This window comes from Pan troglodytes, chromosome Y (assembly GCF_028858775.2).
Source record: "Pan troglodytes isolate AG18354 chromosome Y, NHGRI_mPanTro3-v2.0_pri, whole genome shotgun sequence".
NCBI classification, from domain to species: Eukaryota; Metazoa; Chordata; class Mammalia; order Primates; family Hominidae; genus Pan; species Pan troglodytes.
The window spans coordinates 21,810,537-21,838,510 of record NC_072422.2 but is presented as its reverse complement, the minus strand read 5'-3'; the positions used below and the strand labels follow the sequence as shown (position 1 = coordinate 21,838,510).

Sequence of the window (27,974 nt, the reverse complement as noted above, 5' to 3'; positions counted from 1 at the left end):
CTACCCTGAGAAGAACATAATACAGCTGTTGTCTTTCCGCCTGCCTGCCGGCCGGCCTGTGACAGGGCCTCACTCTGTCTTTTGCCGAGACTGGAGTGCAGTGACACCATTATGGCTCACTCACTGCAGCCTCAACGTCCTCAGGGTTAGGCAATTCCTCAAGGGATCCTACAGCCTCAGCCTCCCAAAATGTTGGGAGTACAGACGTGAGCCACCAGCACCCTGCCTGAGTTAATACATCTGGTCTCATTACATCTTAACCACACACTCATGAAGAACTCAAGTCAAGAGACAGTCTGTAAGAGACTCTCAGCATTCTCTTCTGAAAGCAGTGAGGTGGATGGCGGCCCTTGTCCTGAGCTCCTGGGGTTTTAGGTGACCATGCATAGAGGAGAGATTTCCAGTGTTTCCAGAAAGGCACGAGCCACAGTCACTGGGGCATCCAAGCACGAGATGGGGTTTCTGACAGCGATGTAAGGGCCAGGAAGGGCCAGAATCTGCCAAGGCCCATGTCCCAGGCTGGGGTCGATGGAACCCAAGGTAGAGGGAGTCGGCAGTCCGCACAGAGAGAGCTCCAGCCCTAGGCCCCACTATGCAGACCGAATCAGAAGGAAGAGAGTCCTTCATCCTACATGCCACATCCCTCCACTGAACTTGGGAGTGCATCCATTTTCCAAATATGAGGTGACTCTCGCTTTGCAATGGATCACAAGGGGCCGGGCTTCCCAGAGTCGGCAGGGTAAAGAAGTCATTCTGGCTTGGCCTCCCCCATCCCCTGGTAACTGGTGAGTTTATTTATTATTATTATTATTATTATTATTATTATTATTATACTTTAAATTTTAGGGGACATGCGCACAATGTGCAGGTTAGTTACATATGTATACATGTGCCATGCTGGTGTGCTACACCCATTAACTTGTCATCTAGCACTACATATTATCTCCTAATGCTATCCCTGCCCCCTCCCCCACCCCACAACAGTTCCCAGAGTGTGATGTTCCCCTTCCTGTGTCCATGTGTTCTCATTGTTCAATACCCACCTATGAGTGAGAACATGTGGTGTTTGGTTTTTTGTCCTTGTGATAGTTTACTGAGAATGATGATTTCCAATTTCATCCATGTCCCTACAAAGGACATGAACTCATCATTTTTTATGGCTGCATAGTATTCCATGGTGTATACGTGTCACATTTTCTTAATCCAGTCTATCATTGTTGGACATTTGAATTGGTTCCAAGTCTTTGCTATTGTGAATAGTGCCACAATAAATATACATGTGCATGTGTCTTTATAGCAGCATGATTTATAGTCCTTTGGGTATATACCCAGTAATACGATCGCTGGGTCAAATGGTATTTCTAGTTCTAGATCCCTTTTCCATCCCCATCAAGCTACCAATGACTTTCTTCACAGAATTGGAAAAAGCTACTTTAAAGTTCATATGGGACCAAAAAAGAGCCTGAATCTCCAAGTCAATCCTAAGCCAAAAGAACAAAGCTGGAGGCATCACACTACCTGACTTCAGACTATACTACAAGGCTACAGTAACCAAAACAGCATGGTACTGGTACCAAAACAGAGATATAGATCAATGGAACAGAACAGAGCCCCCAGAAATAATGCCACCAATCTACAACTATCTGATCTTTGACAAACCTGAGAAAAACAAGCAATGGGGAAAGGATTCCCTATTTAATAAATGGTGCTGGGAAAACTGGCTAGCCATATGTAGAAAGCTGAAACTGGATCCCTTCCTTACACCTTATACAAAAATCAATGCAAGATGGATTAAAGACTTAAATGTTAGACCTGAAACCATAAAAACCCTAGAAGAAAACCTAGGTATTACCATTCAGGACATAGGCCTGGGCAAGGACTTCATGTCTAAAACACCAAAAGCAATGGCAACAAAAGCCAAAATTGACAAATGTGATCTAATTAAACTAAAGAGCTTCTGTACAGCAAAAGAAACTACCATCAGAGTGAACAGGCAACCCACAAAACTGGTGAGTTTAAATGAGCCCAGGCTGGCCGGGCCGGAGCCGCTATTGGGGGGAGGGTGGTGGGAGGGGTGGAAGGGGTACCTGAGGCACTGCAGAAATTGGGTCTGAGCCTCGAGGATGACGGTGCTGCAGGAACCCCTCCAGCCTGCTACATGGCAAGCACTAAACCACTATGCTTACCGAGATGGGGTTTTCCCCGCAGATTGCCTTTATGCAGAAGTACACTCAGAAGAAGCCTTGTTTTTACTGGCTACCTGTTCTTACTACCCAGGAAAGGCCTATAACACATATAGTCTCTTCAAAGTACACAGTTTTCCTACACTGCAATGCAAATACCTGCTTGCAAAATGTTGTGTTGATCTCAGCAAGCTTGCAGAAGGGGAACAAATCTTATCTGGTGGAGTGTTCCATAAGCAGAAAAGCCATGATGATATTGTTACCAAGTTTGGTGATTCAGCTTGCTTTCCCCTTCCATTGTTGGGACATGTATATTGCAAGACAGATCAGCTTGTCAAAGGATCAGAATACTACCAAAAGTGCCTTAGTTTAAATCCTTTCCTCTGGTATCCCTTGAATCATTATGTGAAATAGATGAAAAGCCAGATCCTGACCAAACATTTAAATTCACATCTTTACAGAACTTTAGCAACTGTCTGCCCAACTCTTGCACAACACAAGTACCTAATCATAGTTTATGTCACAAACAGTCTGAGACCTTTCTTACGGAAACACCCCAGGACACAACTGAATTAAACAGATTGAATTTAGAATCTCCCAATTCAAAGTATTCCTTGAATACAGATTCCCCAGTGTCTTCTATTGATTCAGCTGTAATTTCACGTGATACTGTCCAACTGGGAACAGGAACTTCCATATTATCAAACAGGTTCAAAATAACCCAAAACTGGTCGAAGTTTATTAAGAGGACCAGCAGCTCTTCGTCCATTAACCCCAAGTTTTGGGATTTTGCCATTAGAAACCCCAAGTCCTTGAGATGGATCCTATTTCCAAAACTACACTGATACACCTTTTGTAATTGATGTGCCATCCACCGGAGCCCCTTCAAAAAAGTCTGTTGCCAGAATTGGCCAAACTGGAGCAAAATCTGTCTTCTCATGGAGTGGAAATAGCCGAGAGGTAACTCCAATTCTTTCACAAACGGGAAGTCCTGGTCCATAAACAAGTACAACACCTCAGGTATTGAGCCCCACTATGACATCTCCCCCAAATGCACTGCATCAAAAAAGTTCACAAGTCTTTACTAGTGACAGTTCCACAACCAAGAAGAATAGGAAGAAATTAAAAATGAAGTTTCCACCTAAAATCCCAAACAGAAAAACAAAAAGTAAAACAAATAAAGGAGGAATAACTCAGCCTCATATAAATGACAGCCTGGAAATTACAAAATTGGACTCTTCCATCAATTCAGAAGGGAAAATATCCACAATCACACCTGAGATTCAGGTATTAATCTACAAAAAGCAGCAGCAGAAGGCTTGATGAGGCTTCTTCCTGAAAAGGGGAAAGGTTATTTAGCTTTGTGTTCATACCACTGCAAAGAAGCTATAAATATTTTGAGCCATCTACCTTCTCACCACTACAATTCTGGTTGGGTAGTGTGCCAAATTGGAAGGGTCTATTTTGAACTTTCAGAGTACATGCAAGCTGAAAGAATATTCTCAGAGGTTAGAAGGATTGAGGATTATAGAGTCAAAGCCATGGAAATCTACTCTACAACACTTTGGCATCTTCAAAAACATGTTGCTCTTTCAGTTCTGTCAAAAGACTTAACAGACATGGATAAAAATTCACCAGAGGCCTGGTGTGCTGCAGGGAACTGTTTTAGTCTGCAACAGGAACACGATATTGCAATTAAATTCCTCCAGAGAGCTATCCAAGTGGATCCAAATTATGCTTATGCCTATACTCTATTAGGGCATGAGTTTGTCTTAACTGAAGAATGGACAAAGCATTAGCTTGTTTTTGAAATACTATCAGAGTCAATCCTAGACATTATAATGTATGGTAAGTGGTAATGAAGTGTAAAGACAAAGTCTTGTTGATGGTGCTGGTAGTCAATAATTTTTCTTGTTAGATAGTTCTTTATTTTCCTGAATTTGGTTAATAATACTTAGGGGTGATACATACTGTTCAATAACTTCAAACTAACATGTTTTCTTATGAAATGAATGTCTTTAACAAACTCTTAATTTAACTAATGATAATAGAATACCAGATCCTTACACTCAACAGTTTCAGTCTTCTACCAAACTTTTGCAGATACCATAGTTGGGTTTTGTTTGTTTGCTTGTTTAGTTTTGTTAATTGATTTGCTACTTTTTCTTCGAACACATAAATGGTGATTGGGACAAAAAGTGCTTGGGAAATTGGAAAGGAATAGCATAATTCACTTACTGGGTAATAGAAAAAAACACTGAAAAAAATCACTAGTTGCTGCTTTTTGACAGTGTTCCAGTTTATTGAGTTACTATTAAGAACTTAGTGTACCCTTTTATTTAGCAGTATCTCTATTTTACTTTTTTGTACTTGGGTATAAGTAGACACATCGGAAATTACTACCAGGTCATATTGTTATCAACTGAATAACATGAAAAATTTTGGTCCTACTTCTGCCTCAACACCATACTTACTGTTGACATTTATTGTATTTTTCTGGACTGACTTAAAAGTTTAAATATCAAGAGAATGTCAGGCACGGTGGCTCATGCCTGTCATCCCAGCACTTTGGGAGGCCGAGGCAGGTGGCTCACAAGGTCAAGAGATTGAGACCATCCTGGCCAACATGGTGAAACCCCGTCTCTATTAAAAGTATAAAAATTAGCTGGGCATGGTGGCAGATGCCTGTAGTCTTAGCTACTCGGGAGGCTGAGGCAGGAGAATCGCTTGAACCCAGGAAGTGGATGTTGCAGTGAGCCAAGATTACGCCATTGCACTCCAGCTTGTGCCACAGAGTGAGACGCTGTCTCAAGAAAAAAAAAATACAATAAAATACAATAAAATAAATAAATAAATAAATATCAAGAGAAAGTATAATTCTGAAGTCATAACTCTGTGGTAGTTTTTGTCAGATAGGGTTATCTTTGGGGTTAATTATTATAGCAGTGGTTTATCACTTGATTTCCTTCTAAATCTGAAGCATTATATTACTAAAACATTTTTTGATTTGTGAATATGTTGTTTAATGGATTCTATCTCATTTTACAGTAGTAGTTGCAGTGCCTGAAAGGTTGCCAAAAAAAAAGTGCTAGCTTTTGCTGACCAATGTAACAATCAACTTGCCAATACTGCCTTCTCTTCCAATAGCTATGTTCTCCATAATATTTTAAGAACTCAGTTCTTCATAAGACTTGTGTTGTTTTTGATTTTTTCTCAAGTCTGGTTGATCCTTGTCTTGTTCTTTTTTAAATGTGTATTGTCTGTTCAGCTATTTTGCAAGAGCCACATTCTTAAAAAACTTAACCATATCAAAAATTGTGTTTAAAGGAGGATTATTCAGATCGGCAAGCTTTTACTAGGAGAAGTTTAAATGCTGACTTATTTAGGTAACTCTAAATACTGAGCAACTTTATTCTAACTACAAAATAGATAGACTTTCTTTTGTTTTCACTTTCACTGTCATTATCACCGTGTTTAATACCTTTTCTCCATCTATAACACAATTATAATGATACACAAAGCCACTCAAATAAAGCAGATATATTTTGCTTAAAAAAAAAAAAGAAGTCATGATGTGACACACAATGAGGTGTGACTCGAATCTATAATCTCCAGTGAAAACCGATGAAACGGGGTCAAACCCCATGTCTACTAAAAATAAAAAAATGAGTCGGGCATGGTGGCGCTGAGGCAGAAGAATCGCTGGAACCCAGGAGGCAGAGGTTGCAGTGAGCTGAGATCACGCCACTGCACTCCAGCCGGGGGGGACAGAACAAGACTCCATCTCAGAAACAAACAAACACACAAAGACAATAAAGGTGTTTAACTCAATGTGTCAGGCTCAGGTCTCTTGACAGGATACATCCAGCACCTGGGGAAACGTCGAGGGGTGTGGTGGAATCTATTCTGTGGCCTCAAGGAAGGGTTTGAGAGATAGCCCCGCAAACGTGATGGCCTAAGGAAGCCCCTCCGTCCAAGAAGCGATATTCATTTGCATCCTGTAGCCACCCACGAGGGAGAATCAGGCTTTCTACAGACCCCCCACCCCCCACCCCACCCCACCGCACCCCTCTGCCTAGTGAAATGAGCTCTCCCTCCGTCAGGCTCTATTCGCGCCAAGTGGTTTTGTAACCTCCAGCGTGTGTGCCTGGGTTGCAGGATGGGGTGAGGCCGGCTGTGGACAAAGGAGGTGATAAAGCGGCAGTGTCCCACGGGTGCCCGGGACGTGGGACGTGAATGGGGTGGCCAGAGCCTAGGGAACTCATCGCCTGTCAGGACGCCTCCCCTCCTGGTCCCCTCTCTGACCTATGCTCCACATCTTTGCAGTTCAGTGGGGACCTTGTGGGTGGAAGTCGCCATCCCTTTGGACTTTAGCCGAGGATGGCCGGGCTCCCAAGAGTCTCCCCGGAGTCGGGTCCTTGGGCAGGCTCACAAGGATGCTGACAGTGATGATGACGGTGATGTAAGTTGGAGGCCTTGGGCCAATGCAGAGGTATCCGTTTGACCTCAGTGGGAGAAGTCAGCTTTGCGGAGTCCCGTGCTTCCTTCCAGAGACTCATCCAGCACTAGCAAGCATGGTCCCAAGGATCCCAGCTCCCAGCACAGCCACTTTTGTTCACACAGGATCCTGGGCAAGAAAGTTCTCAGCACGTTTAGGCCTCCTAGCCAAAAAGCCAAAGCTACCTCTGGGATTTTTTTCAAAGGGCCAGTGGTTCCACAATGGGCTGTGGGTAGTTGTGGAAATGGAGAGAAGTGTTTGCAGATACACATTTGAGACAGAACGGACAGGGCTTGGTCACAGGTCATGTAGGACACGAGCAGATGCACATTGAGAAAACCCTCCCAGCATCCTAGGTGAACAGAGGTATGCCTTTTTGAGACAGTCGAGGGAGAGGCAACCCCAGATTTTAGGGTTGGATCTTTATTAATATGTAGTATCTATGAGGTTTCCAAGTCAAGAAATCAACTTGCCAGTTCTGTACAGCATTCTGTAGGGAGATCATATCCGGGATGCCTAAAGTTAAGAATTCAGGCCATGGTAATGGATTAGATTAGATGTACTTGAACTTATTTTGCAAAGAAAGAGAGGGTGGGAGATAGCAAGAGCCAGAGAGTGAGCAAGAAAGAGAGAGACAGAGACAGAGAGAGACAGACAGAGAGATACAAAGATACACAAAGAGAAAAAGAGAGAGAGACAGACAGATAAAGACACAGAGAAAGACAGAGATGGACAGAGAGAGAAACAGAAAGAGAGATAGAGACAGAAAGAGAGAGAGACAGACAGAGACAGAGACAGACAGACAGACAGGAAGACCGACAGGCAGAGAAAGAGAGTAAGACAGAAGGCAGACACACACACACAAAGAGAGAGAGACAGAGACAGATGGAGAAACAGAGAGAAAGAAAGAGAGAGACAGAGAGAGAGAAAGAGACAGAGAAAGACAGAGACAGACAGAGGGAGAGAGAGAGACAGAAAGAGAGAGACAGAGACAGAGAGAGAAACAGACAAGGAGAGAGAGAGACAGACAGACAGACAGGCAGAGAAAGTAAGACAGAAGACAGACACAGAGAGAGAGACAGGGAGAGAGAGAGAGACAGAGAGACAGAGACAGAGAAACAGACAGGCAAAGAGAGAGAGAAAAAAAACAAGAGAGAAAAAAACAGGGAGAGAGAGAGACAGACAGAGAGACAGGGAGAGAGAGCAAGAGAGAGAGACCAACAGACAGACAGACAGGCAGAGAAAGAGAATAAGACAGAAGACAGACACAGTGAGAGAGACAGAGAGAGAGAGACAGAGACAGCGAGATAGGAAAGAGAGATACAGACAGACAAAGAGACAGACAGAGAAAGACAGAGATGGACAGAGAGAGACAGAGAGAAACAAAGAGAGAGAGAGAGACAGGCAGGCAGAGAAAGAGAGTAAGATAGAAGACAGACACAGTGAGAGAAACAGGCAGAGAGAGACAGATAAAGACAGAGAGAAAGAAAGAGAGAGACAGACAGAGATGGAGGGAGAGAGACCGAGAGAAACAGACAGAAAGAGAGACAGAGACAGAGATGGAGAGAAACAGACACGGAGAGAGAGAGACAGTGAAAGACAGACAGACAGAGAGAGAGAGACAGACAGGCAGGCAGAGAAAGGGAGTAAGACAGAAGACAGACACAGTGAGAGAGACAGGCAGAGAGAGAGAGAGAGAAATAGGCAGAGAGAGAGAGACAGAGAGAGAAGACAGAGAAAGAGAGAGACAGAGACAGAGAGACAGAGAGAGGAGGAGGAAGGGCGTGCTCAGGAAATAATTACACATATTTTATAATGCTTTTGATCCTGTAAACAGTGGCTGGGGTGGTCTTTGAAAACAACAGCAACAACAGCAACAAGAGCAGCAGCAGCAGCAAGAGCAGCCGCAGCATTCACTTACGGATTTCCAGAAATAAGATGCTCTGAAGTATAGTAAATATCAACCGGCTCTCACTACACGTTGAGAGATTCACAAAAGCGCTAGTTAACAACAGGAGAAAACAGCAGCTAACATGTCTTGGGGAAAATATATGTCCTCCTGAAAATTGGGGATTTCTACTTCATCTGAAAAGAAATACATACGAAAAAGGAAAAACACAAACAAAACAAAACAACAAACACGGACCAAGGCACCGTCCCTGGAAATCTTAAGTGAGCAAAGTATTAGTTTTCAGAAAGCGTTTCAATTCTGGGCAAATACTAAGAAGGTCCAGACTAGAGCTGTGACACCATTCCCATTGTGAAACTATGCCGGCGGGAGGGCGAGAAACTAAAACATCATGATAAAAAGTGATTGAGACCCAGCCAGGATGAAGCTTTCCTAGGGAGGGAGGCCTGAAGAAGGAAGCTGGGGAAAACCCCAAAACTGCAGACCTGCCCGCTTGCCCACGCGGGTCAAGGGCTATGCCATCGGCCCAAGCTGTCTCTGGGGAACTGGGACCGTGCCACCCCCATCTTCAAAAACCATGGCCACTGAGTGAGGCCTGACGCCCACCGTTGCAAATGTCAGCCTAGCAAGAATGAGATCTCTGGCAAGGGGTGGGAGAAGGGGAGAGAAGACGGAGGCGCACCTGGGTGGCTCTGGAAGGTTTCCAAGCAGGGTGTTGGGAGGCGGGGTGTAGGGGTTTTGGGGGGAACCCACCTAACTGATTCACTAAATGAAGGTAAAGGGACATAGGTAGTGGGGGGAGCCAGGCGGCGACTTGAAAATTAAACTGACCCCTCCTAAAACCCAAGTAGAAGAGTCAATGCGCATGAAAGAAACCAACACACATAGAAAACTAAAGCGCTAATCAAAGAAAAATAGGGCCCCCGCCAGGGCGGAGGTTCCCTAGGCAACCAGGTAGAGAGGGAGGGGCCTCCAGAAGGGAGAGAGAGAAACCCGTTGCCCCAGCTCGGTGAAGTCCGGGAGACCTCCCTCTGTGTCACCTCGACTTTCAATAACAGTGGCCACTAAGTGATGCCCGAAGACAACCGATGCCTGCAAGTGTCAGTCAGCACGGAAAAGAATGCATTTATTTATTTATTTATTTATTTATTTATTTATTTATTTATTTATTTATTTAGAGATAGAGTCTCACTCACTCTACAGCCCGGGCTGTAGTGCAGTGGCGCGATCTCGGCTCACTGCAGCCTCTGCCTCCCAGGTTCAAGCGATTCTCCTGCCTCAGCCTCCCGAGTAGCTGGCATTACAGGCACCTGCCCCACCGCGCCCGACTCAATTTAATATTTTTAGTAGAGACGGGATTTTGCTGTGTTGGCAAGGCTGGTCTTGAACTCCCAACCTCAGGTGATCCACCCGCCTCGGCCTCCCAAACTGCTGGGATGACAGACGTGAGCCACCGCGCCTGGCCTTAAACGTGTATTTCTCAGTCGAGGAGCTTATCAGGGAAATACAAGAAGTAGGGACGCCACACATGACAGAGAGAAAAGTTGGAAAATGCCCCTTCCATCCAAGTGAGGATCCGGCCTCGACCTCCCAAAATCATGCACCAAGTGGCGAAGCCTAGCAAGGCCCGTCTGTCTAGATTCCTCTCGGCCTCTCTAAGCAGGTGCTTCTCACTTTCTTGGAAGGGGCAGGGCCCTCCCCAGCACGGGGGCTATGAAAGACTGACAGAGAAAGAGACAGACATAGAAAGACAGAGATGGACAGAGAGAGACAGAGAGAAACAGAAAGAAAGAGAGAGAGACAGAGACAGAGAGAGAAACAGACAGTCAGGGAGGGAGAGAGACAGAGAGAGAGAGAGACAAACAGAGAGAAATAAACAGAAACAGAGAGAGAGACAGAGAAAGAGAGAGAAACAGACACACAGAGACAGACAGAGAGAAACAGAAAGAGAGAGAGATGGAGAGAGAGAGAGAAAGGGAGGGAGAGAGAGAGACAAACAGAAAGGCAGAGAAAGATTAAGACAGAAGACAGACACAGTGAGAGAGACAGGCAGAGAAAGAGAGAGACAGAGACAGAGAGAAAGAGAGACAGAGAAAGACAGAGATGGACAGAGAGAAACAGAAAGAGAGAGAGATAGAGAAAGAGAGAGAAACAGACAGGGAGGGAGAGAGACAGAGAGAGAGAGACAGGCAGGCAGAGAGACAGAGACAGAGAGAAACAGACAGAAAGAGAGAGACGGAGAGAGTGAGAGATAGAGAGAGAAACAGAAAGAGAGGGGGAGAGAGAGACAGACAGACAGAGAAGGAGAGTAAGACAGAAGACAGACACAGTGAGAGAGACAGGCAGAGGGAGAGAGAGACAGAGAGAAAGAAAGAGAGAGACAAACAGAGAAAGAGACAGACAAAGATGGACAGAGAGAAACAGCAAGAGAGAGAGACAGGGAGAGAGAGAGAGAGAGAGACAGACAGACAGGGAGAGAAAGAGAGTAAGACAGAAGATAGGCACAGAGAGAGAGAGAAAGAGAGAGAGAAAGAAAGAGAGAGACAGTCCGGGTGTGGTGGCTCACTCCTGTCATCCCAGCACTTTGGGAGGCCAAGGCGGGCGGATCACGAGCTCAGAAGATTGGAGATCGAGACTATCCTGGCTAACACGGTGAAATCCCGTCTCTACTAAAAATACAAAAAATTAGCCGGGCTTGGTGGCGGGAGCCTATAGTCCCAGCTACTCCGGAGGCTGAGGCAGGAGAATAGCGTGAACCTGGGAGGTGGAGCTTGCAGTGAGCCAAGATGGCGCCACTGTACTCCTGCCTGGGTGACACAGTGAGACTCCCTCTGGAAAAAAAAAAAAAAAAGAAAGAGAGAGACAGACAGACAGAGGAAGAGAGGAAGAGATAGAGAGAAACAGACAGAGAGAGAGACAGAGAGAGAGAGGGGGGGAAACGGAAAGGCAGGGAGGGAGAAAGAGAGAAAGAGAGAGACAGGCAGAGGAAGAGAGTAAGGCAGAAGACAGACAGTGAGAGAGACAGGCAGAGAGAGACAGACAGAGACAGAGAGAAAGAGGGAGACAGAGAGAGATGGAGAGAGAGACAGAGAGAAACAGAAAGAGTGAGAGACAGAGAGAGAGTGAGAGAGAGAGACAGAAAGGGAGGGAGAGGGACAGACAAAGAGAGAGACAGAAGGGTAGAGAAAGAGAGTAAGACAGAAGATAGGCACAGAGAGACAGAGAGAGAGAGTGATAGAGACAGACAGAGAGACTCAGAAAAAGAAATAGATAGACAGACAGAGAGACAGAGAAAAAAGAGACAGACAGAGAGAGACAGAGAGAAACAGAGACAGACAGAGAGAGACAGAGAGAAGCAGACAGAAAGAGAGAGACAGAGAGAGAGAGAAACAGACAGGGAGGGGGAGAGAGAGAGAAACAGACAGGGAGGGGGAGAGAGAGAGACAGACAGGCAGAGAAAGAGAGTTAGAAGACAGACACCGTGAGACAGGCAGAGAGAGACAGAGATAGAGAGAAAGAAAGAGACAGACAGATAGACAGAGAAAGAGACAGATAGAGAAAGACAGAGATGGACAGAGAGACAGAGAGAAATACACAGAAAGAGAGGTCCTGGCCCAGTAGCAATACAGTGTCTTTTCTTTCATTTTCTCTTTCTTTTCTGGTTTTCTTTTCTTTTCTTTTCTTTTCTTTTCTTTTCTTTCCTTTCCTTTCCTTTCCTTTTCTTTTCTTTCTTTCTTTTTTACATTTATTTATTTATTTGTTTGGAGACCAAGTCTCACTCTGTCACCCAGGCTGTAGTGCAGTGGCGCCATCCCGGGTTACTGCAACATCTGCCTTCCAGATTCAAGCTATTCTCCCACCTCAACCTCCTGAGTAGCTGGGATTACAGCTGTCTGCCCCACTGCGCCCAGCTCAGTTTCTTATTTTCAGTAGAGACAGGATTTCCCCATGTTGTCTAGGTTGGTCTTGAACTCCTGACCTCGTGAAACACCCACCTCGGCCTCCCAAAGTGCTGGGATGACAGACGTGTGCCACTGTGTTCAGTGTACAGCACCATTTCTTAGAAATCACTCATGGGAACGCACACTTATATGTCATGTGTAGAGATTTTATTTATTTATTTATTTATTTATTTTATTTTATTTTATTTTATTTTATTTTGCACCAGAAGGTGGGGGGACAGAGTTTCGGTCTTGCTGCCCAGGCTAGAGTGCAATGGCATAGGGGACTCAAGGAGTCAACCTAAGGCAGAGAAGACACGTCATTCTGAGTGTAAGGGCCACAGCGAAAAGTGTAAGGGCCCGTGCTTTTAAAGGCTGAAATCCCGGCAGCTCAGGCCTGCCATCCCAGCACTTTGGGAGGCCCAGGAGGGTGGATCGCTTGAGGTCAGGAGTTCAATACCAACGTGGCCGACATGAAGAAACCCCGTCTCTACTAAAAACAGAAAAATTAGCCGGCTGTCGTGGTGCACACCTGTAATCCCAGCTACAGAAGAAGAATCATTGGAACCTGGGAAGCAGAGGTTTCAGTGAGCCGAGAGAGTGCCACTGCACCACAGCCTGGGTAACAGAGCAAGAGAAACTCAGTCAAAAAAAAAAGAAAAGAAGGAAAAAAAAAAAAAGAAGAGGCCCAAATACTGCATTGTCGCTGAATGTTCCCCCAAAAGGCCGGAAACCCCCTGACTCAGGTCCAGGAGGTGGTGTTTCGTTTCACTTCTCTCTCTCTTTCCCTCTCTCACTCTCTCTGTCTCTCCCTTCTCTCTCTTTCTCCCCTAACTTTCATTTCTTATTCAAACATACATGTGCAAGATTGTTACATAGGTAAACTTCTGACGGGGGTGTTCAGTGTGCAGATGAATTCATCAGCCGGATACTCAGCACAGTGCTCAACAGTTTTCATGGGTTTTTTTGTTTGTTTGTTTTTTCCTGAAGCTGTCTCTCCTTCCACCCTTCCTCCCTCAAGTAGGCTCCCGCGTCTCTGGTCCCCCTGGTTCTGCCCACGCAGAACTCTCATCTATAAGTTCCCACTTATGGATGAGAACATGTGGTATTTAGCTAATCGTTGCTTTCATCTTCAGTGGTGGCGGTGAAAGAGGCATGACACTAAATAGACCCTTAGGACTCTCCCCTCCATTCCCACCCCATACCCCCTTCCCACACACACCCTCATTCCTGCACCCCCTCCTCAAATGCAGGAAAGGAAGAAAGACAAATTAAAGTAAGAGGTAAGCCTCCAAGGCGGTGGAGTCAGGGGACCTCAAAGGGTGAGCAAGGGATGGGGGTCGGGGGATGTCTTGGCTGAGCTTGCAACAATAGGGGACCGAGTTTCCAGCCCCACCACACCCGCTAATCCTCAGCGGCAGCCAGCCTCTGGGTGGGGTTGTGCCTGTAACAGCTTCTGAATGGAGAGAAGCCCAAGGCGATGGAAGGCATCAGCTCCAACTCCAGGAAGGAAATAAGGCTTTGTGCATTTGAATGGGGCTTTAGAAGGCGGTGCTGCGGCTTCCAAAGTGATGCCCCTTGCCTCGCCTCGCCTGGACCAGAGAGAGACTCCGTCTCAAAATCAATCAATCAATCAATCAATCAATAATAAAAAAATTCATCAATGGAAGAAAGAAAGAAAGAAAGAAAAGAAAGAAAGAAAGAAAGAAAGAAAGAAAGAAAGAAAGAAAGAAAGAAAGAAAGAATTAGTACAGCAGTCATGGTCTTGAATCATTCCCCAGAGTCCAGGTGCAGTGGCTCATGCCTACCACGCCAGCACTTTGAGACACTGGTTCAGGAGGGTTGCAACAAAATGATGAGACCCTGTCTGTGGAAAAACATAAAAATGAAGGCCAGGTGCAGTGGCTCACGCCTGCCATTCCAGCACTTTGGGAGGCCGAGGAGGGCGGATCACCTCAGGTTGGGAGTTCGAGACCAGCCTGACCAACATGGAGAAGCCCCGCCTCTACTAACAATACATAATCAGGCAGACGTGGTGGCATATGCCTGCAATCCCAGCTACTCAGGAGGCTGACGCAGGAGAATCGCTTGAACTTGGGAGGCAGAGGTTGCTGTGGGCCAAGATCGTGCCATTGCACTCCAGTCTGGGCAACAAAAGTGAAACTCTGTCTCAGGAAAATAAATAAATAAATAAATAAAAATGATCTGGGCACAGTGGCACCTGCCTGTGGTCCCAGGTACTCTACTCTGGAGGCTGAGGTGGGAGGATCACTTGAGTCCAGGAGCATCCATGCTGCAGTGAGTGAGTTATGATGGCACCACTCCCAGGGCGACAGAGCAAGACGCTGTCTCTAAATCAGTCAATCAATCAATCAATCAGATCACTGGAAGGTGCTGTGTCTTACTTTCAAAGGGTGTCTCTTTAGGCCAAGCAGGCATGGTGCCTCACACCAGTAATCCCAGCATTTTGGGAGGCCGAGGTGGGAGGAAAGAAGGAAGGGAGGAAGGGAGGAAGGGAGAAAAGAAGGAAGGCAGGAGGCAGTCAGTCAGGCAGGAAAGAAAGAAAAAGGAAAGAAAGAAAGAGAGAAAGAAAGAAAAAGATAGAAAGAAAGAAAGAAAGAAAGAAAGAAAGAAAGAAAGAAAGAAAGAAAGAAAGAAGAGAGAAGAAAAAAGAAGAGAGAAAAGAAAATAGAAAATGGGGAGGGGCATATCTCCTTGACTGGTAACTACCCAGGATACAGCTGACTGAAGCCTCGACCTGTGGGGCCTCAAGTGATCTTCTCCTTATCTCAGCCTCCTGAGTAGCTGCGACTACAGGTGGGTATCAGCACACAAAACTCATCTTATAACAATATTGTGATTATTATTGAGACAGAGTCTTGCTTTGTCTCAATAATTGCCATGGCACGATCTCAGCTCACTGCAATCTCGGCACCCCTGGTTCAAGCAACTCGCCCGCCTCAGTCTCCTGAGTAGTTGTGATTACAAGCTTATGCCACCAGGCCTGGCTAATTGTTCTATATTTCATCAAGATGGGGTTTTGCCATGTTGGCCAGTCTGGTCTTGAACTCCTGGCCTCAAGTGATCCACCCGCCTTGGCCTCCCAAAGTGCTGGGATGACAGGCGGGAGACACTGTGCCCAGCCCAGATAATCTTTTTAGTAATTTGTAGAGAAGAGGTTTCGTCAGCCGCTGGGTAGAGGCTGGGGTGGCTCAGACTGCATACTGTGAAAAGGGTAAATTAGTGTGGTTTGTGAACTAGATGTGGAAATTGCCTGTGTGTGTGTGTGTGTGTGTGTGTGTGTGAGAGAGAGAGAGAGAGAGAGAGAGAGAGAGAGAGAGAAAGAGAGAGAGAGAGAGAGAGAGAGATCAATCCCACCGTGAGGACCTGGAAATGGTGTTTGATTTGGGTCCCTGTCTAGTCACCTCTCTGTTTCTAGATGACTGAGGATTCCACAAATGAAGTTCAGAAGTATCTATTGAGCTGTTTCTCCCTCTCATGCATCTCATCTGTGTGGTGGAGAAAGGGAAGAAAAGAGGTTCTGATGGGAAGTTGTCTTCATGCCTGAGGAAGCTGAAGGCAGGCTGACGGAAAGGAGGGCATGATATGTGACATTTCCATACCTGGGCACCCTTTACAATGCTGGGGCTGCCAGTCCACCATGTACGTCAACCAACCCCCAAGAACAGCACAGTCCGGGGTGATCCAGTCCATCCCATCCGGCCCACCCGGGGCATCTGGTGGAAGTCTTCGTTGGAGGATTCAAAAGCAGTGTCAACGTGGTTCCCTTGGGGTCGCCAGGCAAAGGCCAGCCAGAGGAGGGTGGCGGGACGTGAAGGGGGGCGGGACATCAGCCTCAGAGCTCCCTGGAAGGTGGCAGGCAGCTGATGGGGGACCCTGAGCCAGAGACATCTGGCAGGTTATAGATCTGGAAGCCGCATCTGTCCTCTCGCATATCTCTCCCATGGAAAATCCCATGGCGGCGGTGGGAGCCTTGGCTGGGGGAGAAGTGGGGACAAGGAGGAGAGGGAAGGAGGCCCTAGGGAGGATTTAGCAACAAAAGCCCACCCAGCCAAGCTCCCTCCCTCCTATTGGGTCCAAGGTACACACTGGGAGGTGGCAAGAGAAAAGTTCACCCCTTGCTTTTTGTCTTTCTCTTTATTTTTTTATCTTTTCAATTTTACAAGAGATGCTCATTTCAACAACTAGATGGTGGATGTGATGGGAGAAGTTTCTAGGCCAGGAGTTTGAGAACAGCCTGAGCAACTGAGCAACACAAGTAGGAGAGCCCAGCTGAAAAAAATGTAAAAAAGAAGGAGGAGGAGGATGAAGAAAGAAAAGAAAAGAGAAGAAAAGAAGAGAAGAGAAAAGAAAAGAAAAAAGAAAAACAACCACCAAGAAAGTTAAAATTCTCCAATGGTACAGGCACAAAAAAGAGCAATTTCACATCTTTTCCCACAACATGGATAGAGCTGGAAGCAAGTATGTACTCAGTGAACTGCCTTCTGCTTACAAGTGGGAGGTAAACAGTGGGTACGCACATGGTCATCAAGATGGAAATAACAGACACTCCAAAAGGGAGGAGGAGGGTAGGAAGGGGACGAGGAATGAATAAATCACCCGTCGGAGACAACGTTCACCACGTGGGTATTGGATACACTGGAGGTCCACTTCTACAACTGGAGGCAGTAGTATGCCGATCTAACAAACAAGCACGTACTCCCCCTGAGTCTGTAAAATACCAGAACAATGACGACAGGACCACCACCAGCAGCAGCAACAACAACAACAAAACAGAAGCTGGAACACAAAACCACCACCACCACCAGAATCACCAGTTGGGGGTTGGGGGAGGGTGGCCATGCTCAAGGCCCTCAGGCTGAGTCCCCTCGGGTTTAAAAAAGAAAACAGCAGACTCATTCCTGTCTGTAGGCAGGAAACATCCAATCAAAATTCTCCATTGCTAGAAAGGGAAGTAGAATAAGGAGAAGGGCTTATTGATCTTCTTGTGATCTATCGAGACCATACATGTAGTAAAAAATTAAATTCAAACAGCAATACTTTCTACACTGTTCAAAAGCATCGAAGATCGGACGCACCACACTCCATGGGGCTTGTGCCACTAGAAAGAAAAGGCAGGCCAGGCGCGGTGGCTCACGCCTGTCATCCCAGCACTTTAGGAGGCCGAGGCGGGCAGATCACGAGGTCAGCAGATCGAGACCATCCTGGCTAACATGGTGAAACCCGGTCTCTACTAAAAATACAAAAAATTAGCCGGGCCTGGTTTGGGCACCTGTAGTCCCAGCTATTCAGGAGGCTGAGGCAGGAGGATGGCGTGAAACCAGGAGGCAGAGCTTGCAGTGAGCCGAGATAGCCACTGCACTCTGGCCTGAGCGAAAGAGTGAGACTCCGTCTCAAAAAAAAAAAAAAAAAAGCCAGGCATAGTGCTGCATGCCTGTAGTCCCAGCTACTCAGGAAGCTGTGGTAGAACAGTCACTTGACCCAGCAGTTTGAGGCTGCAGTGAGCTATGATCATGCCACTGCACTCTGGCCTGGGTGACAGAGTGAAACCCCATCTCAAAACAAAGAACAACCAAAAACCTACAAGCATACTCAGAGATAGTGTGGGTTTGGTTCCAGACAACCACAATAAGGCAAATGTTACAATCAAGTTAGTCACATAAACATTTTGTTTCCCAGTGCTCATAAAAGTTATGCTTAAACTATGTTGTAGTGTAATGAGTATTTAATAATTATTAATTAATTAGTAATCACATTATGTCTAAAAAACTATGTACATACCTTAACTTAAAATACCTTATTGCTGAAAAATACTAATGAATATCTGAGCTTTACCAAGTCATAATCTTCTTGCTTGTGAGTGAAGGGGTGGCCTACCCCTCCCGACTTGTGGGTATTTCTAGTCAGGTGGGATGAGAGACTGAGAAAAGAATTAAGACACAGAGACAAAGTATAGAGAAACAACAGTAGGCCCAGGGGACTGGCGCTCGGCATACCAAGGACCTGCACCAGCACCGGCCTCTGAGATCCCTGAGTTTTTATTGGTTATTATTTTTATTATTTCAGCAAAAAGGAATGTAGTAGGAGAGCAGGGTGATAATAAGGAGAAGGTCAGCAAAAAACATATGAGCAAAAAAATCTATGTCATAATTAAGTTCAAGGGAAGGGACTATGACTGGACGTGCATGTAAGCCAGATTTATGTTTCTTTCCACCCAAACATCTCAGTGGAGTAAAGAATAACAAACCAGCATTACTGCAAACATGTGTCACCTCCCACAATAGGGCGGTGTTTCTCCTATCTCAGAATTGAACAAATGTACAATTGGGTTTTATACTGAGACATTCAATTCCCAGGGGCAGCGAGGAGACAGTGGCCTTCCTCTATCTCAACTGCAAGAGGCTTTCCTGTTTTACTAATCCACCTCAGCACAGACCCTTAACGGGTGTCAGGCTGGGGAACAGTCAGGTCTTTCTCATCCCATGAGGTCATATTTCAGACTATCACATGGGGAGAAAACTTAGACAATACCCTGCTTTCAAGGGCAGAGGTCTCTGCGGCTTTCTGCAGTGCATTGTGCCCCTCGTTTGTTGAGACTAGAGAATGGCGATGACTTTTACCAAGTGTACTGCTTGTAAACATTTTGTTAACAAGGCACATCCTGCACAGCCCTAGATCCCTTAAACCTTGATTTCATACAACACATGTTTTTGTGAGCTCCAGGTTGGGTCAAAGTGGCTGGGGCAAAGTGGCACAACCTTTCCTAGATCCGGCGCCACTGGGGGAGCTGAAGGACGTGGAAGAGCCCGCTCCGCTAGAACCATTCCTCAGCCAGGAAGAACACTTGGCTGTGCTGGAGGAGCTTTAGGACGCGGGGTTGGGGCGGGGTAGGGGCAGTGCGGTGGCCTCTGTTTTGCGGTGAACCTCTCACTGGATATGGAGAGGCGTGTCTTCCCTTCCAACTGACCTGCCTAGGATCCCTGAGTTCCAGGTCCCATGAGAGACTCCACTCAGAGGCGGGCTGCCATTCTTTTCTGAGCATCCCGGGGATCCCAGGGCCTGTCCAGGTACTGGGAGGCGGAGTGTCTACTGCTCATGCGCGGGTTAGCAGGCAGCAGCCTAGGTTTTCTAGCTAGCCTAGGTAGAGCTCTCATCCCTTCCCTCTTGCCCCCCACCTCGTTCTTCAGTGGGGCGGGCGGAGACCTCCATCCCGGGAAACACTGGCACGGGCAGACGCCAGGCCTTCTCTTCCTTCCGTGTCTCGAAACCTCTGCCTCCCCTCCCCACCGTCAATAGCCTACCCTTGCCCCGCCAGCTTCCTCGGCATCACCGTGGAGCGCCTGACAGCTAAATGCAGACCAGAGACCCCGCCCAAGCCGGGGTGCTGCCCTTTCTACGCGGGAGAGAATTCAGGCAGAGATGGAGAGGTGAACGGAGACAGAGAGGGAGGGAGAGATGGAGGGAGGAAAGAACGGATGGACCGAGGGGCCTTGGAAAGGATGGAGGGATAGAAGGAAGGAGAGAGGGAAGGAGGGAGGGAAGGAGGAAGGGAGGAACTGAGGGAGGGACAGAGGGAAAGAGGGAGGGAGGGAGCAAGAAACAGAGAGAGGAAGGCAGAGAGAAAAGCAGTCTTCTGCCTCCAGGACCAGCAGGATCTCGCACTCTGGAAAATGTTGGGTGCCCAGTGCAGGCTAAGTGCTCGACCCACAGCTGCGTCGGCCTGTGGGGCTCTCACTGGCCCTCTGGATCGCCAGCCTGGGTTAGAATTTCCTTTCCCAAGGAATGAGGGAATTGCCCAGAGAGCAATGAGCCGAGACTCAGGTGATTGTCCATTTTTCATCCACATGGTTCACAGATGAGATAGCCCCACGTTGAGCCCCACGTTGAGCCCCACGCGAGGTGGATAGTCCCATCCACACAGGAGTCACATTCTGGCCGACTGAAGCGTGGTTTCGGGTTCCACATTCCTTTGCCTTCTGCAAGGCGGCCTGTTGCTCATGCGTCTCTGGCCCCCAAAGCGTGACCATGTTGATTGTTTGTTTCCCGAGCTCTGTGGGGACACAGAAACCTCCAGAGAAGCGTGTAAAAGCAGCATCGTGTCTTCACTCTCCTTTCCAGTTTCCTATTGGGAAACAGGCCATAGTGGAGACTCCCCATGTTGCAGGAAACAGGAATCCATCGTCAGGCCGTGATGCACCAGACGTTTCTTTTCTCTGTAGATTCGCTTTCGTTTTCTACATGAAAATGAACGAGATCCATAAGGAATCAGAAAAGGATTTATAGCACACAAGTCTTCACTACTGTTACATTCCACTTTGAAATCACTCTGAGGTGAAACAACAATTTTCCAAGATTTAAAGAAAAACAGATTTTATAAAAGAGATTCTTTTATTCACTCAATACATCATTTATGTTACTGACAGTAACAAGTGATAGTTTTTCCACTATAATTTGCTCTGATGAAATAAATAATTCTTTTAATTCCTAACAAATGCTACATTTTCAGACTAAAGGAATTGTCAGTAGTCATTCTTTCTTCTTGATCTAAGTTATTTGTCTCTAAAATATGTCAAGTAAGCTTTTAAAGATTCAGGGGGGGCAGTTTCATGATTTTTTCTCTCAGTAAATTTTGAGGTGGCTCCTCTGGCTTCATCGCTTCACTGTGATCTTTTTCTTCCTCTTCTTTACTATCTTCTTCCATTTTTTCATCCTCCTCACTGTCTAGAGGCTGAGGAATAAGCTGATTACCCACAAATACGTGTGGTAATTCTCTGTTTAACTCTCTTTCTTTTCCTTTTGGGTGGAGCCCTTTGAGGAATACCCTTGGCCTGCATCTCATCATTTATGAAATTTCTAAGTGTGTGTCCAATGTAAATATGAGCCATGTCCTGTAGATTCCTGACAGTGATTCCTTACAGATTTGTAGTGGTGAGGGTTAGATTTAATTTTATATAAGGTTTGAATAATTGTTAAGCTTATGTAACCTGATCTGAATTTGCACTTCCTCTATGAAAACTTCATTTATCTAATAAGGAAATCAAATGCTTTGTAGACCTATTTATCTTACTTTTGTTGCAATCACTGTTGTTGGGTTGCTGTATACATATTCCAGGCGATATATGAGTGTGATAACAATACAAAATATTGAATAATTTAGCTTTTAAAAATCCCACAAATTTTATGAAATTTTACAGCCCTTCTACTTTTGCTTTTGAATCTCTTGCCAAAAGACATGAATAAAATATCTGCTTCTCTCATAGAGATTTTAAGAGCACAGCAAGTGAATTATTAAAATAGGAAGTTTGTACTTAATACAACTCTCTATATGGACCCTTTACATTTTCAGTATTTTAAAAAATGAGGTTACCTTAACACTCTAGAATTTTTAAAGTATATTTAGAATTTTTTTTTCTATAGTTCACTGTATAAAGTATTTTGTTTTTTTAAAAAAGCAAAACCATTGTTATGTGTGATGCTTGATAGGCCACAGAATGAGTGAATGAGCATGAGTGAGGCCACTTTCTTAGATGGCTGTAAGTAGCTGTGACTTTATCATTGACTTTAAGAGGTAGAAATAGAAAATTAAAATAAAAAAAGAAAATGAATGAGATCCACACACCTGCGTGTTTGAGACTATCACGGCAACAGCGACACCCACAGGCATTGCCGCCTTCACGGAGAGGGCCTGGAAAACTCAAGACTATCATGGAGGTTCAGTTCCACACTACACACTTCCAGGGTGGTTTCTCCCTGAAATCGTGTGTGAGCCCAGAGAGAAACTTCCAGTATCCGTAGAATTCTGGAGAACTCAGGGAGCCAGCCCCAGAAGCCCTCCTTTCCCAGATGATCTGGCCCCACCTTCACCTACCACACAAGGCCCTGTGTCTGTGGTTTCTGGACCCTTCAGAGGGCGCGTTACCCAGGGCCCTTGGGTGCTGATGCATATTCACGAGGGGGTGAAGCTGGTGGGTCTTTATAAGGGCCACTGGCGGGGTCGGACTCCTCACTGGACCTGCGTGAAGCACAGAGGCCAATTGAGGCGCACGGGAGCCGCCAGCCTCTCTCTGCCCGTGTCTGTCGGTGAAATTCTGGCCAGGTGCCCTCATGATGGCTCTCCCGACACCTTCTGACAGCCCATTCCCCGCAGAAGCCCGAGGACAAGGACGGCGAAGGAGACTCATTTGTAACCTGAATGAAAAAGATGTCCTGCCAGCTTGCTTTGAGCAGAACCTGTACCCGAACTGGAGAGAGAGACCGGCATTTTGGAGTCCAGGATTCAGATTTCCTGTCATAATCGAAGGTCCAGGTATCCACGCCAGGGTGGCAGGGAACCTGCACACGCACGCGGCCTGTGCAACGAGGCCCACCGCGGGTGTCACCCTCCCTCCTTGGTCGCTTTCACCCACGCCAGGGAGTGAGGAACAGGGGGCTTTCGTGAGCCAGACAGCAAAGGTCACCCCTCTGCTGCAGCCCAGCCAGGCTTCGCAGGCAGAAGGAATCTCCCAACCTGCCGCGGCACATGGGGATTTTGGGTTTGCTGCCCTGACTCCTTCGGAAGTGGCGCTGTCCCACCCTCAGTCACCTGGGTGACCTCCGCATCCGAACAGATGGCAGGAGGACTAGGACCCGTAGTACGGTGGCTTTCTGGGTGGGTGCTCAATGGGACAGCTTGGGCCTCTCAGGCTGAGTCAAACAGATGGCAGAGGAACCAGGACCAGCAGCATGGCGGCCTTCTGGGTGCGTACTCAGTGGGACAACTTGAGCCGCTCAGGCTGAGTCACAGGGGCAAGGTGTGCTTGCGTCTCACATGTCCCACATGAGTCCGTACTGGGTCTGCGGCCAGGGTCCACAGGTCGCCAGGGCACGTGGGAACATGAATCCGAGGCACATCTACCTCCGCAGCTTGCGCCCATGGAGGCCTCTGCGTGTCAGGAGCAGATGTAAGCCATCCAGGCACCCTCCCAACTGCTCCAGGAGCTGGAGTCTTCATCTGTACTCGCATCCACCCTGTTATATGAGCTTCTGTCGACCCCAGAATTTCAGCAAAAGGCACAACCTTTCCTAGCAAAGGAGCTACTGGGGGAGTTGAAGAACTTGGAAGAGCCCGCTTTTCTGGAACCACTCCTCAGCCTAGAAGAACACTGAGCTCAGCTGGAGGAGCTTTAGGACGCAGGGTTGGGACCTGGTGGGGGCAGGGCGGTGGCTCCTCTTTCGCGGTGAACCTCTGGCTCGGTATGGAGACCTGTGTCTTCCCTTCCAGCTGACGTGTCTTGGATCCCTGAGTCCAGGTCCGGCTAGAGACTCTACAGAATGGAGGTCTGTCATTCTTTGCTGAGCATCCCAAGGATTTCAGAGCCAGCCCAGGTACTCAGAGATGGGCCGTCTGCTGCTCATGCGTGGGTCCGCGGGCGGCCTGCTAGGGTTTGGGACCAGCCCAGGCAGGGCTCTCATCACTTCCCCTGCTCCCACACGCCTTACACCCCCCCAACCCTGCGTTCTTCAGTGGTGTAGGGTGAGACCTCCACCCCGGGAAACACTGGCCTGGGCAGTGGCCAGGCCTGTTCTCGTTTCTGCAGCTCAACTCCACTACCTCCCCGCTGCACCCTCCCGCGACCACCCGTGCGCCGCCATCCTCCTCGGCATCACGTGGAGCGCCCGGCAACTAAATGTAGACCCCGAGATCTCATGCAAACCATAGTTCTGCCCTTTCTAGGTTGGAGGAAAGCCAGGCAGAGATGGGGAAAGGAACGGAGACAAAGTGAGAGAGAGGGACAGAGGGAGGAAAGGACGGATGAAAGGAGGGACCTTGGAAGGGAGGAAGGGAGGGAGGGAAGGAGGGAGAAAGGGAGGTATGGATGGAGGGAGAGAGGGAAGGAGAGAAGAACAGAGGGAGGGAGGGAGACAGGGAGGGAGAGAGGGAGAGAAGGAAGAACAGAGGGAAGGATGGACAGAAGGAGAAAAGGAGCAAGAAACAGAGAAAGGAAGGCAAAGAGAAAAGTGGTCTTCTGCCTCCAGGACCAGCAGGACCTCGAACTCCGGAAAAATGTTGGGTGCCCAGTGCAGGCTGAGTGCTGGGCCCACGGCCGTGTTGGCTGGCGGTGCGCTCACTGGCCCTCGGGATTGCCAGCCTAGGTTACTTCATCCGGGAGCGATTCAGACGAATTCCACCTCCCAAGGAATGAGCGAATTCCCCAGAGAGCAGGGCCGAGACTGGAATGGTTGTCCGTTTTTCATCCACATGGTTCATAGATGACATATCCCCACGCTGAGCCTGCAACAGAGCACGAGGCAGATACTCCCATCCACACAGGAGTCACACTCAAGCCAAGTGAACAATGATTCCGGATTCCACGTTCCTTTGCCATCTGCAAGGGGGCCTGTTGCTCACGTGTCTCTGGCCCCCGAAAGCGTAACCATGTTGACAGTTTGTTTCCCGAGCTCTGTGGGGACACAGAAACCTCCAGCGAATCGTGGAAAAGCAGCATCGTGTCTTCGGTCTCCTTTCCAGTTTCAAAACAGGCCATTTTGGAGACTCCCGATGTTGCAGGAAACAGGAATCCGTCCTCAGGCCGTGATGCCTCAGTCCCCTGTCCAGGGTCCAGGCCCACCAGGCGGTCTCCCTTTCGCTGACACTCCAGGCCTTCCCCCAGCTCGCAAGCTCCCGAGCTTCCAACACATCTGGCCGGCTCAGGGCAGGGTGTGCTCGGACGCGTCAGGGTGCGGGGCCCACAGTACTGGGATCCCCTCTGGTCCTCTGCCTTGCCATGGAAAAATTGTTTTGGATCCCTCGCCACCCCTCCTGCAAGGCCCCCTCTTGCCCCACACACCCAGAGCTGCCAGGGCTGCCTAGGGGCAAACAGCCAGCCCAGCCCCGCGGGCTCTTTTTCTCACAACGCCCACACCATCATCGCTTGTCCTGATGAGGACCCACCCGTGGCCAACGGGACAGGAAGGCCTTGCTTTGCAACATGCTGGCACTAGAGCCCCGGCAGCCTGATCCCGGGAAAGAGGGGCTGACGGACACCCAGACACAGCACACCACCACCACGAGCAAACCCACCTCGACACACACACAGATACACACGGGTGCACGTGCACAGGCACACACGCACACACACGGACACACACACACGGACACACAAACACACAGAGACACATGGACACACGGACACAGACATAAGGACATACAGAAAAAAAGACACAGACACAGCTTGAAAGAGAGCTAGGGAGACCGGGAAGGAGAGATAGAAACGGGGGGAGAGAGAGAAAGGTGGAGGGGGAGAGAGACAGAAGGTGACAGAAGAGCCGGAGCTGAAGGAGGAAGTAGAGAAAGGGAGAGGATGAAGGAGTTGTAGAGCGAGGGAGACAGAGACTTGGAGAGGGAGGCTCTGCTGAAGTGGACAGGGCACTTTGAGCAGGCCAGGGTGAGGTGGAGGGTGCTTGGGCCAGGCTAGAACAGGGGATCAGGGCCGCCCACGTGGGAAAACCAACGGATCCCTGAGAGGTGTTGTTTTTTTTGTTTTTTTTTTTTCTTGGATTGGTTGGTTGCTTTGGGGGTGCATTTCATAGGGTCCTTCCTTTGTTTGCTTCTTTCTGTCTCCTTGGTGCGATGGGCCCCGAGATTTATAGAGTTCACCTGTCCAACTGCTGGAAGCCGTGGCACTGAGCATGTCCATGGGGCCAGGCCTGTGTCTCTCTCGTGTCCTCAGGACTAGAGTTTACACGAAGTCGGTGGCAATGGGAAACAGGGTGCAAAGGAACGGATTTTTTTGTGGCTGGTGAAGACAATGTCCTTCCACTCAGGAAAGCAGCCCACGGGTTCTGGAGCAGAGGCCTTGGCTGGCGACTGTGGGACCAGCTGCCCCAGCTTGGACAGTTGAGGCGGAGCTTGATGAATGAATTGAATTCCCTGGGGTCCGCGGAGCGGGAAGACACCCCGGAGGGCAGGAAATCCACGCCTTCGCCTTCCGGGTCTAGTACCTGCCGCAGCGCCCCGAATGGAGCCGGGCTCCTGGTGGGGCTGCAGCCGGGTGAAAGAGGTGGGATGCTGCCGCCTGGTGGTATTGCAGCTGCAGACCCCCACAAGGAAGTTTTATCTCGACATTAATGTTTTTCTTTCTTCAGCTGATCTGTATCCTTAATTTTAGATTAGTGTTAACTCCACAAATTTAGAGGCACAAAATATGGTTGCCCACACCTTATAATCGCATTACCACCTCCCATTACCACCAACTTTCCCCCTCCTCCCCACCCTCAGCCAGTAGAGTAGGTCTCACCATGTGGCCCAGGCTGGCCTCAAACTCTTGGGCTTAAGTGATTTGACTGCCTTGGCCTCTCAAAGTGCTGTGATCAGCAGTGTGAGTCACCATGCACAGCCAACCACCACCAAGTTTTGATTCAGCAGCACTGGGTCGTGGAGCTAAGGACCCACAAATTTAGAAAAGTTTTTAAATATCATAACGTTTCTGTGAGGAAATAGTATTTGATATTACATTTTTAGACTATTTTATAATGTTCCGTGTTTTTCCACTGAGCACAGTACTAAGTATTAATTGGAAAATCACAGCATAAGTCATATTACTTTTTCTAACACAGAGTCCTTGGCTGTTCTCTAAGCTAAACCTGATCACCTACATTGAGTAAAAGAAAAAGCCCCAGAGTGTGAGGAGACCGGAGATAGTAGCCAAATATCCGAATAGGTGGGAGTGAATAAGACAGATGACACAGATGAGGTGACCAAAGGTCAAGGAGAAAGCCAGATCTTAAAAAGTGTGGTTTGTGAAGCTATGCTCCAATGGAAATCTTTTCTGAGAAGCTCTGATTTCTTTCTCTTGCTTTCATTAGAGACAGACATCTTCTGCCCCATGCTCTTCAATTTTCTAGGACTGGACTTCCCCTTCAACGATCACTCTTCTAGGTTATAAAGAAAATCAAAGCCCTTTGCATGGCTTACAAGGGACTGGAGGACCTGACTGCTTGCTCTTTTATTGCTTTTGAGGACATGGGGCTGTCTGTGATTTTTAAGGAACTCTATGTTAAACATTTTCTAATTTCCATTTTGAGTCTTGTCTAAAATGTCTGAGAGTAGTGGAGATATTGGGATTAGGTTTAGAAATCCCAGAAACACCACATCCAGATGTTGTATGTTTTCTGCTTTATAATTTCATATCCTGTGAAGGTTTCAAATGTGATTCTACAGAAATTCATACTCAATAATTTAATCAGAACACTAAGCCTCTGCCCCATAAAATAAAACCAAATGTTATTTTACTTCAAAATTTTAAGTTTTTAGTATGTATTGAGGCTAATAATGTAAACATTCTGTGCCATAATTCCTAAACTGTAATATGGTATAATGTATCTACTTTCTACATTTAAAACACGTACTTTGCCATTGAAGAACTTAAAATATTGCTGAGCAT

General features: G+C 47.4%; 1 pseudogene; it reads left to right on the top strand.

Annotated features, from left to right (window-relative positions):
• The first annotated feature begins 2,123 nt into the window (after positions 1 to 2,123).
• LOC740000 (cell division cycle protein 27 homolog) lies at positions 2,124 to 8,628 on the top strand (annotated as a pseudogene).
• The last annotated feature ends 19,346 nt before the right edge of the window (positions 8,629 to 27,974 follow it).